Source organism: Limulus polyphemus, unplaced genomic scaffold (genome assembly GCF_000517525.1).
Source record: "Limulus polyphemus unplaced genomic scaffold, Limulus_polyphemus-2.1.2 Scaffold2702, whole genome shotgun sequence".
Taxonomy (NCBI): Eukaryota; Metazoa; Arthropoda; class Merostomata; order Xiphosura; family Limulidae; genus Limulus; species Limulus polyphemus.
The window spans coordinates 156535-168362 of record NW_013668312.1 but is presented as its reverse complement, the minus strand read 5'-3'; positions in this window follow the sequence as shown (position 1 = coordinate 168362).

Sequence of the window (11828 nt, the reverse complement as noted above, 5' to 3'; positions counted from 1 at the left end):
GACTCGTTTTTCTTGTGGCTACAACTATAGAATAAAATAATTCTATGTAAAAGAGCAGTACTGTTACTATATTTTTGAATTAACACACTAACGATTTTCGACATCATAGTTATCACACCATTTTCGATATAATAATTTTCATACTAACGACATTTCAAGTAATAATTATCTAACAGCTCAATTCTTCTTTTTCTAAGTTCCCAGTCTTGAGTAAACTTTGTTTAAAACCGTTGGTAACCTTTATCCTTAGGCCACGCTTGGCTATCTATGACACAAAGTAAGTTAGGTCAGTAGTATTTCGTCATATGAACTTGTAAACATTGTTATTTAGATCTGTGTCAGCTTGGTCAATCAAAAACACAACCGTTCGGTATAGGATAGTTTGCAGCGCTGAATGAGGTCATCCGGGAAAAACAAACAGCGGTCTAACTTGAACCCTATTTGGGTCAAAGTCATTATGACAAAGCACCAAAGTTCAGGTCAGAGTTTGCTCCTCTCAGAATGGAAATGTCTTTTTAACTTTAAACTTTCTCCCACTATTGTAATCTCGGCCGATTTGATAATTCCAAGTCCACTTCGGTGAATAAGGTGTCTGGGCCAAAATGTACTAAACCTTTTGTAACAGGAAGCTAGCTTTAAAGTTTTCAATATATAAAAAGGCCTACACCTAGAAGCAAAAACTAAAAACTATATTCTGTTTTGTCACACTGTGTATTGGTGTACAAACCAAATACTCTGACAATATATTACTAATGTCAGTTTGTAATGATTTTATAACACAATTGTAGAAACAAAGTTTTATACTATTTGTTTAATGCTGTTTGTTCCGTAATAGCTTCTAGTTTGAAATAAAGCCAACATGAACGTTTGTATCAACACACACTCGCAATGTATATAAACATATACTAGAAGTTCGTATCTAGTTTTCGGACGAAAGCTTTTTTTTCTTTTGTTTAGTTTATTTCAATTAGTTAAAACTTGCTGTTTTACCAACATTAATGTATTCCTAAAGTTAAATGAAAACTAATGAATAAACACAAGAACATATTTTGCTGATAAATAATACATCAATAAAACAGTTTCACTCACTTTTTACCTGCTTTCACGTTAAAAAAAGGTAATGAAAAACTTAGAACTTAATGCTTATAGAATGAAGAACAAAACCGACATCCTAAGAAAACCATTTCCTCCAGATGTACCCCGTAACCTGAGTCGGTGCGGTGGGGCAGACCAATGGCATATTAGAGGGGGGAGACGTAGTACGTCATCTACAGTGAAAGCAAGCTGGTGGGGTTGACGAGTAGCTCGTATATATATATGAAGTATATCTTGTAACATCTATGCATAACTCAGCTAATGAAGTTAATAAAATCTAATGATTTTAGTAGCAAGTTTTATATCTGGCTATTTTAATTTCTACAGAAGTAAGTGTTTTTTATATATATTTACAAGCTAATGTTATTTTTATCATGAAAAATAACCTTTTTGACAGAAACAAGAATATTTCCAACTAAAACGTACGCATACAAGTTATTTCATATATATTAAACTTTGTGAACAGTTATAAGCTTTATTTATACAGAACCCATTAGCAACGAGAATACAAGAAGAACTTTCCAATAATACTTTTATCGTGTATAAAAACGTTTATTACGCTAAGAAATAACCTTAAATAATACTTTTATCGTGTATAAAAACGTTTATTACGCTAAGAAATAACCTTAAATAATTCTTTTATCGTGTATAAAAACGTTTATTACGCTAAGAAATAACCTTAAATAATATTTTTATCGTATATAAAAACGTTTATTACGCTAAGAAATAACCTTAAATAATACTTTTATCGTGTATAAAAACGTTTATTACACTAAGAAATAACCTTAAATAATACTTTTATCTTGTATAAAAACGTTTATTACGCTAGGATACTACCTTAGATAATACTTTTATCGTGTATAAAAACGTTTATTACGCTAAGAAATAACCTTAAATAATACTTTTATCGTGTATAAAAACGTTTATTACGCTAAGGATACTACCTTAGATAATACTTTTATCGTGTATAAAAACGTTTATTACGCTAGGATATTACCTTAATTAATACTTTTATCTTGTATAAAAACGTTTATTACACTAGGATATTACCTTAAATAATACTTTTATCGTGTATAAAAACGTTTATTACACTAAGAAATAACCTTAAATAATACTTTTATTGTGTATAAAAACGTTTATTACGCTAGGATACTACCTTAAATAATACTATCCTCATTCAAAGATTATATCTTACAGCAGGAGAAAACCTTTAAAGAATATTTTTACTTTAAACAAATCCTTTATGAAATTATTAGAATCATCTTAACACAATATTTGGTTTGCATTAAATATATAATTAAACTAGCAAAATAACTTTTTAAAATATTATGAAAAACATAAACTAAAATAATAGAATAACCTTCAATCAAAATTTGACTCATTTTTGACGACATTAGGCTTATTATGTGTTTTGAACACTACACTTTCTATCCAATCTCTTAGGGTTTTTCGAAAAGAAAAAGAACGAATGATGGTATTTCAAACATACCTTGTCCGCCATATCCATTCCAGACGACGCGTTTTGTTCAATACAGAGCTCATCAGGCCAACGTGAACACAACATACACAGCAAATCAAAAAGTATGACAGTAATTTTGATTGTAAACGTTTTGCCCCAAACTAAAAGTTTAGATATGAATGCAACCGGGGGCGGTTAAAAAATGATTTCTCCTCAACTCCACACTGAACCAGGAGTTATTTAAAACTGCTGCATGGAGAAAAGATATCATAGTAATGATATTAATCATTTCTTCTCGCGATTTTTAGGCCCAGCAAAAAGCAACCAAAGGCAACTCGCGTTCGCGGTTGGGAAGTAGCACAAAACCAACGGATAGGGATCTAGAGATCCTATACCCAGGCCAACTTGGACACAGCAAACACAGCAGTGATCAGAATGCTATTTATATAAGCCTTTTGTTACGACAACAATTGCTTTGGTGTGAACGCATTTTTTTAAGCTGGCGAAACATGGACACAACAAACACAGCAGTGATCAGAATACTATTTATATAAGCCTTTTGTTACGACAACAATTGCTTTGGTGTGAACGCATTTTTTAAGCTGGCGAAACATGGATACAGCAAACACAGCAGTGATCAGAATACTATTTATATAAGCCTTTTGTTACGACAACAATTACTTTGGTGTGAACGCATTTTTTCAAACTGGCGAAACATGATTATAATTAATTACATCTGTCACAAGACATTAATATTAGGCTTATTATATTTTTGCCCAGCGGCAAATCTACGCACTTATAATACTAGAAACCGGGTTTCGATACCCGTGGTAGGCACACTACAGATAGCTCATTGTGTAGCTTTGTACTTAACTATAAACAAAATTGAGACGTTTTGACTTTATTTCTACTTCAGGGAATAATATCACTAAGAACGAAACGTCATGAAATCAATTAGTTTAATAAGAGTTTAGAAAATATTTTTATTAAATTAATTGAAAAGTTAATATGTTTATTGTTTTAAATATTTGATTCTGAATAATTATATAACGACACTAATTAAATAACATTTAAAATATTTTCATACTGAATAAAATTATGCATTCCAGTAAAAAAAGAACCGTCAAACAATATTTTAGTGACAACACATATAATTACAAACGTAAAACAAACATTAAAAGTATTTGATTGACTACACGTGTAATGATACTAGTAAAATAACCTTCAAACAATATTTTCATTCTGAATAAAACTATACATTACAATTATATATAGGTTACAGATTTCTTTTCTCTTTAAACACAGAAATAAAATTTAACATATAATCTGTGGCGTATAGGCGTAATGCGTTCTTTGATTGGCCGTACCCTTTAGTGTGGGTTCAGTTACACCCATCAAGGCTCATCAGCACAGCTTGGGTGAGCAAAACAATGAAGTATAGTACAGTTAGGCTTTTCTCCAAAAGATGGCGATAATAACAAGTAAATTGTTTAGCGAAGGTTTTTCACATAAAATGTCGTGAAGTATGTAATATAGATTTCTATAATGAGATATTAGATAAAAAGTATGAAAGATCAGAGATGTTTTAGCGCCAACAAAATTTATTAAAGATAATCAAATATAACGTGAAAAATATTTTACATATAATTTCATGTTCGCAAAGACATTTTAAAACTCAGACAATGTTTAATTTTCTTTACAACTTTGTGATGACGGTACCACAGACATGAACCTGAATGATTATTATTATTGAAGTCTTAGGCCTCGGTAACCTTGTAGTTGGCATTCTGGGGTGACGGCGAAAATCCACATTGCAAACTCCTTGCACGTGTCTAAGTTTCTTATAATTTACTGATTCACTGAAATAAAAAAGAAACAAAACCTCATCAAACAAATTAGGAAACGTGTGTGTTTTATGAAGAAACAGGATTAATGTATTTCAACTGAGTGCTATTATGCTCTAATTAGCGACTATAAACAGTGTGGCGCCCTCTAACGGATTTTCAGGTGAATGGATTATTGAGTTTGCAGTTATAATTTGAGCAGGAGTTTGTTCAATTGCTTTCTAAGAGTACATACAATTTGGAAGGATAAAAACGTTTTATCAGATTTGAAGAGTGTGATTTTTCCAACATTTTGAAACAATTAATTAAAGAGATTAATAATATAGTAAAAATTACTACGACTATCCTCGATATTGTGTGTGTGTGTGTGATTAAAATTTTCGCAAATTTTCCACGAATGAAAAAAGCACTATTCAATATTTTGATGATCAGCTTGAAACAGCAAGTTTCAAATATAGAGTATAAAACAAAACAAAATTACTTAATTTTGTGAATTTGTTAATATCAGTTGTTTATTACAGCTTTTTGTATAACTGTTGTTATTTTTTGTTCTACTCCATGAAAACAGGCAGAAGTGTTACAGTTATAGAATCCATGTTTTCTGCCTGGGTACAGATCCTCTCCTTGTATATAGATTCACCTGTCATCTCTCACCCAATAAACAAGGCATAACATGTTTACACTGGTAGACCCAGCTGTCAGTTCTCACCCAATAAACAATGCTTAACGTGTTTACATTGGTAGACTCGGCTGTCAGTTCTCACCCAATAAATATGACTTAACGTGTTTACACTGGTAGACCCAGCTGTCAGTTCTCACCCAATAAACAAGGCTGAACGTGTTTACACTGGGAGACTCACCTGCCATCTCTCACCCAATGAATATGACTTAACGTGTTTACATTGGTAGACTCAGCTGTCTGTGCTGGTAGATTCAGCTGTCAGTTCCCACTCAATAAACAAGGCTTAACGTGTTTACACTGGGAGACTCACCTGCCATCTCTCACCCAATAAATATGACTTAACGTGTTTACATTGGTAGACTCAGCTGTCTGTGCTGGTAGATTCAGCTGTCAGTTCCCACTCAATAAACAAGGCTTAACGTGTTAACATTGGTAGATTCGGCTGTCTGTTCTGGTAGACTCAGCTGTCAGTTTCCACTCAATAAACAAGGCTTAACGTGTTTACACTGGGAGACTCACCTGCCAATAAATACGACATGACGTGTTTTCATTAGTAGACCCAGCTGTCAGTTCTCACCCAATAAATATGACTTGACGTGTTTACATTGGTAGACTCGGCTGTCAGTTCTCACCCAATAAACAAGGCTGAACGTGTTTACACTGGGAGACTCACCTGCCATCTCTCACCCAATAAATATGACTTGACGTGTTTACATTGGTAGACCCAGCTGTCAGTTCTCACCCAATAAACAATGCTTAACGTGTTTACATTGGTAGACTCGGCTGTCAGTTCTCACCCAATAAACAAGGCTTAACGTGTTTACACTGGGAGACTCACCTGCCATCTCTCACCCAATAAATATGACTTAACGTGTTTACATTGGTAGACTCAGCTGTCTGTTCTGGTAGATTCAGCTGTCAGTTCCCACTCAATAAACAAGGCTGAACATGTTTGCATGTAACAGTAGAATTTCTATACGCAGTAACTTAGAAGAACATGTTTTGTGAAAATCTGTACAAACTAAATAAATTTGTTTATGGAATACGTAAAGTTAAACACCAGTTTTAGCGTTTTTGAAATGAATGACTAGGATATAAAATTAACCTTGACTTTTCTGTATGGTAGAGAGAATAAAAATGTGCCTGTACACTGTAGAAGATTGGGTATGAAATAAGTACCTGTAATTGTGAAGGCTACGATATAGCCAAACCAAAGGTACTTGTATATTATATAAAACAAACTTACTTACATATTGTACAGGTTGAGATGTAAAAACACATCTACCGGCATACTGTGAAGGACAGGATACAAAATAAATTGACCTGTGTACTTTAAGCCTCATAGAGAAACGCTAGTTATTAACCCTAACTTATGATGCGTATAAGATATAACACTCTCTGAAAAGGAAGGTTAAATAGTGCTTACTACACCTTGTTAACTAAAATATTGTGTGGTTGAGCGAACTTTATAATTAATGTCACTAGTCTTACAATAAAACTTGAATTTTCTATTTTCTATAATGCATCTATGTCAATCAGTGTATTAAGTATTTACGGTCAGGTTAGTGATTGGATAATAATCGTTGTCACGACTAGCAGCGGATTATGTTATTATCTAAGTTTAATTAGTTTCATTTTTCTTAAGTATAACTAGATATTACTTGTGGATTTCATAACGTTTTTGTAAAATCCCGAGAAGGATTATTTTCTGTGTTAGTAGTGGCCAGGGTTCGATCCTCGGTCTTCTGGGTATCGAGTGTGGTGTTATCCTCTCGAATCATTATACCATTTATTTGAAATTCTGTTAACAACACTCATAACCACTTTCAACGATTGCGATTGGTTAGCTTTGTCCTGAGTGAAACTTCCTTCTTTGAGGTCTAGCCACGGTTGAGATGATATTGGAATACTCACTGGTTGGTGTTAACCTGAGTGAAACTTCCTTCTTTGAGGTCGATTCGGTTGAATTGATATTGGAGTACTTACTGGTTGGTGTTAACCTGAGTGAAACTTCCTTCTTTGAGGTCTAGCCACGGTTGAGATGATATTGGAGTACTTACTGGTTGGTGTTAACCTGTGTGAAGAAACTTCCTTCTTTGAGATCCGATTCGGTTGAATTGATATTGGAGTACTTACTGGTTGTGCTAACCTGAGTGAAACTCCCTTCTTTTAGATCTGGTTCGGTTGAAATTATGTAATAAGGATAGTTTTTAGACTCTCTGATTCAGGGTAACTACCATAAAAAGACATTTTGAAACCATTCTACTTAACGTAGACCAACTAAAGAATGGTTGCATCTGAGATGACATGAATGATCATCAGAGGTTTGATTAGTATAGAGATGGTTTTTATAAAAGTTGTTCTTTGTCATGGCTATAACATAACAATTTTTTTTTATTCACTAACGTATTGATGTTTGATTTTTAATAAAATCTTGTATTTTTAAACAATGAACGACCATGAGAGAACGAAACGTCATATTTTAGTTCTTTATTAAAGTGAAATAAGAGAAGTTGAAACTAACATTTTTATTGCCACTTATTTTCTGAATTACACAGAAGTATTGCTACCAAAAAGTATAAAAAAATAAACGTTAAGAATTACCGAACTTCCAGCATCGAGTACTATAGCCTCAAACTGAATGTACCATGTTGAATATAACGTTATGAACGTCTAAAAACCCGTATGTTAAAGAAATTCATATTTTAATACTTCGAAATAATAATTGATAAATGTTATGAATAACATTTGATTTTTCTATCAGGTCGGTTTCATTCTGTGTGCTTCAATAACAAATGAGCCCCTACATTGTGTATAATAATTGCTGTAAACTTTACAGAAAGTCTGTAAGGTGTTGATTTAAATATTAGATTATCGTACACACCAATTGTTTAAAAGGTATCTAACTTACATGGAATAATTCAACATTAATATACCTAAGTTTTATCGCTAATCTACTGTTGGATTAGAACGTGTATAATCCAATATAGGCTTAAGATATATCCACCTTTTAATCAGTGGAGTAAGATAATACTTTAGTTCTCAGTTCCAATTCACTAATAAGATAGACTATTTCAACGTTAATCTACTTTCGGATTATAAAATGTTGTTACGACAGCGGAAGTCACGTGACTCTGGTAACACGAGATGAGTTCTTAGAAGGATCATGAAGGCCCGAGTGCATTCGAGACGCCCTCTTTTTTAATATATAAGCCTGGCGAGTAAAACCAGCACGATAGGCAGATAAATAGAAGAGATGTAGATAGATGTAAGATAGAGATAATTGAGTTAAGTGAACAGTAGGCACCATAAGTAAACTGTGTGAATCACTGTGATCTATAGCATGTGTTATAAAGGTTGTTAAGTTTAAAGTGACTATGGAAATTCTGTATATTACAAAGTTGTGTCGAGAAAGAATAAACTAGTTTTAATTAAGAAAGGACTTGTATCGCTGAAGTTCCTGGGCAAGAATTTATACCGGAAATTAACAAACGAGCAGATACGTAACAGTGTTTAATCCAGTCTTTTCCTGTTCTTGAAAGTGAAGAAGTACTGCAACTGTACCGTTGTTTTGAAAGAACGTGAAATCTGAATGGGACAAATATTTTTAAACGATTTTATAGTTTTATTTTGTGGTTTGGGCCATGATTTATCATGGTTTGGAGAAACTAAAGTAACATTTTGTTTTGACACATTATATAATTGAACTAAGAGGGTTGTTCGCTTGTTAAAACAACAACAAATTATTAACCGAGTATCAGTAAAGTTCATTAAATATTGGTATTTTTAGCACATAATTCATAATCTTTCATTTTTAATAAAAAAGAAGCATATTGACATTAATTTCAAAAATTTCTGTATCAAGTAACTTCACAATATAAAGTAGGCTTAACTTGCAGTTATCGTCTTCATAGTTCTATTGTCAATGAAAATACATTATATAAGTGATAATGTAAACGCCAACTTTTCTATGAATATCTGTAGACAGAAAAAAAGCAAACAACGTCAGTTTTGTGACATGTTCAACAAAATGTAATTCCGAATTATGTGTAATTTCTTGACAAAACAAGAAAAATAATTCAAAATGTATACGAAGTTCGAATAGAAAGAGAATTTTGACTTGTTTATCTCGAAAATGCAGAAAAAATATTCATGCCTATACATTCTCGTAAGGAAAATCTATAAAACTAGCTTTTCACAAACTATTGCAAGCCGCCAAGGCTAAGATAATGGTTACGAAACGAGATTTTATGGGATGTACTTTTAATAAGTGTTTTCATAAGGTGCAGTTTTGAGTAAAAAATTACATATTGTGATCAGCTTGAGCTTGAAGAGTAGTGTTTGAATTTGTGATTTTTGACCTCGTTTATTTAGTTTGCTTACGTGTAATCGTGCCCCAGTATCTTAAGAATAAACAACAGGAATTTGGGAATACTTTGACTAATGGGAACAAAGTGTTGGACCTCACACGTGAAACGTTTGTTTCAATGACAAAGATAATTAGAGAAAAATTATCCATTTTTTAGATGCTTGTTCTCAATACACTAACCTGTGATGTACATGTACGGCTATCCTTAAATTAATGCATAGATTATAATTTGGTTCCAAAGTTTTATATTTTAAATTAGCTAATTTTAATTTAAAATCGAATAAGTACTTTAGGTCTTCAAAGCACAAGTTTTTTTTTAATCAAAATTAACATATAAATTAAAAGTACAAAAACTGTTGGTGCAAATGAGTAAATGCTGTGGAAAATGTAAAATCAGTTGTTTAAAATTTAAATTTCATACATATATAATGTTATTGAAGTTCATAATTTTTTGAATGAATTAAAAATAAAACCTATAACGTTACTTAGCCTGAAACACGAAATATTTAGAGTGCCTACTTTTCTACAAGACCCTACACCGATTTGAACACCACTTAGAAGAAAAATTATTTTATATCTTTTCATTGTTAAAGAAAGAGCAGCATATTGCCACATGAGGGCGCTGATGCATAATTCCAAGCGGGGTTGTTGATTTTTGTTGTCCATTATTAGCATGATTTTAAGTTCTTTTTTAAGCTGAGTTTTGCTGTTTGGAAATATATTTTAATCTTATATATTTTGGACAGTAATTCCACCCACCCCCCCAGTGGCACAGCGGTATGTCTGCGGATGGACAGAGCACAGATAGCCCATTGTGTAGCTTTGTGCATAACTACAAACAAACAAACAGTAATTCCACAATATTTTCTTTGCAACTGTAATAGCAACAGTAAAATGTTTTTTTCAATCTTATCAAAAAGTACGATATACCGTATTGGTCCGATTATAAGGCGATGTTTTTTGATTAATAATTAGCCTGTAATATTCATAGTCGCCTATAATCGCGGCCTATCACAGGCCTCGTCTCCCCTACTCTAACCTGTCGCATTCTTGAATGTTCAGATAGCATCCGTCTATGCATGCACGCCAAATGTTCGCTAATTCTTGCAACTAATACATCTACAGGCTGTTCAGTTATAGTATTGATTTTGCGGACCTAAAAAATTACTTTATGATATCAATTTTCCCCCATGGTTTCTGAAAGTGGGGGTCGCCTTAAATTTGAGGTCACCCTATAATCGGGCCAATACGGTAATAACTTTTAAAATAATTTTGATATTAGAGACTTTTCAGTGATACCTAACACTATAGCTGATGTATTTTTTATCGGTTAGTAAGGATCATAGTAGGTAACATAAACCCTACTCTTCAATACACCTGCATGCTTAATTTGCTTACATCAGTGGCAAACAAGTTGATAAATCTATCCAGGAATATGTTTAATCACTCACTATAATATACACAAAACAATAAAACAGAGGAATAAAAGTATTGGTATTAAAAATAAATATATTTCAGCGAAACCCAAAGAATGTGATTTTAATTTCAAAATTTATAAACATGAAATTTATGATATATTTCGTATATATTGGAAAACTATTATGAGAGCCATCTATCGTCAACTAAATTAAGGTTTTTAGTATTGGACAAAAATTGAAATAAATAGCCTATGGTATTATTGATTATTTCCGACTTACGACTCTGAAATTATGACATGTAGAAGAAAATAATCCACACTGAGAACAGCAAGTTAAAATGTTTATTTTTGAAAATGAAAACAGAACAAATGATCTATTTATTCACATTTTTAATGTTTGTCCTTTAGAATGTGGTGCATACAGCAGGGACATAGTTTGATTAAATATTATTATAAATTTAGGCCTAACACTGACCTTATTTGTTGAAGAACTGCTTGGTACTCTGTACGTGTAGAAGAGAAACAACTTCGAAATGTAAACCTTTACTTAAGTAAAATAACAACAACAACAAAAAAAAAAGCTCATTGAAATGGGAAAAAATGAAAGAAATTAATTACAGAAAATTATATATTTATATATTTTGAAAAATACTTTCAATATTTAATGTTTACATTAAAAACAAACACATGTTTCAGTCCCAACAATAATATTTATTTTTATTTTACTTTCAAGGGTTATGGTGTTTTCTGTAATTTAAAGAATTAAGTATTGTTACAACAGCGGAAGTCATGCGACGCTGGGAGCATGCGCGCTGGAGTTGCTAGATGGATCATGACTTATCGGGGAACCTCACGAATATCCCAGTATTTGCTAGACGCCCTCTTTTTTAGCATATAAGGGCATAGATAGCTAGACTGAACATAGAGGTAATTGAGTCAAGCGAGCAGTAGGCACCGTAAGT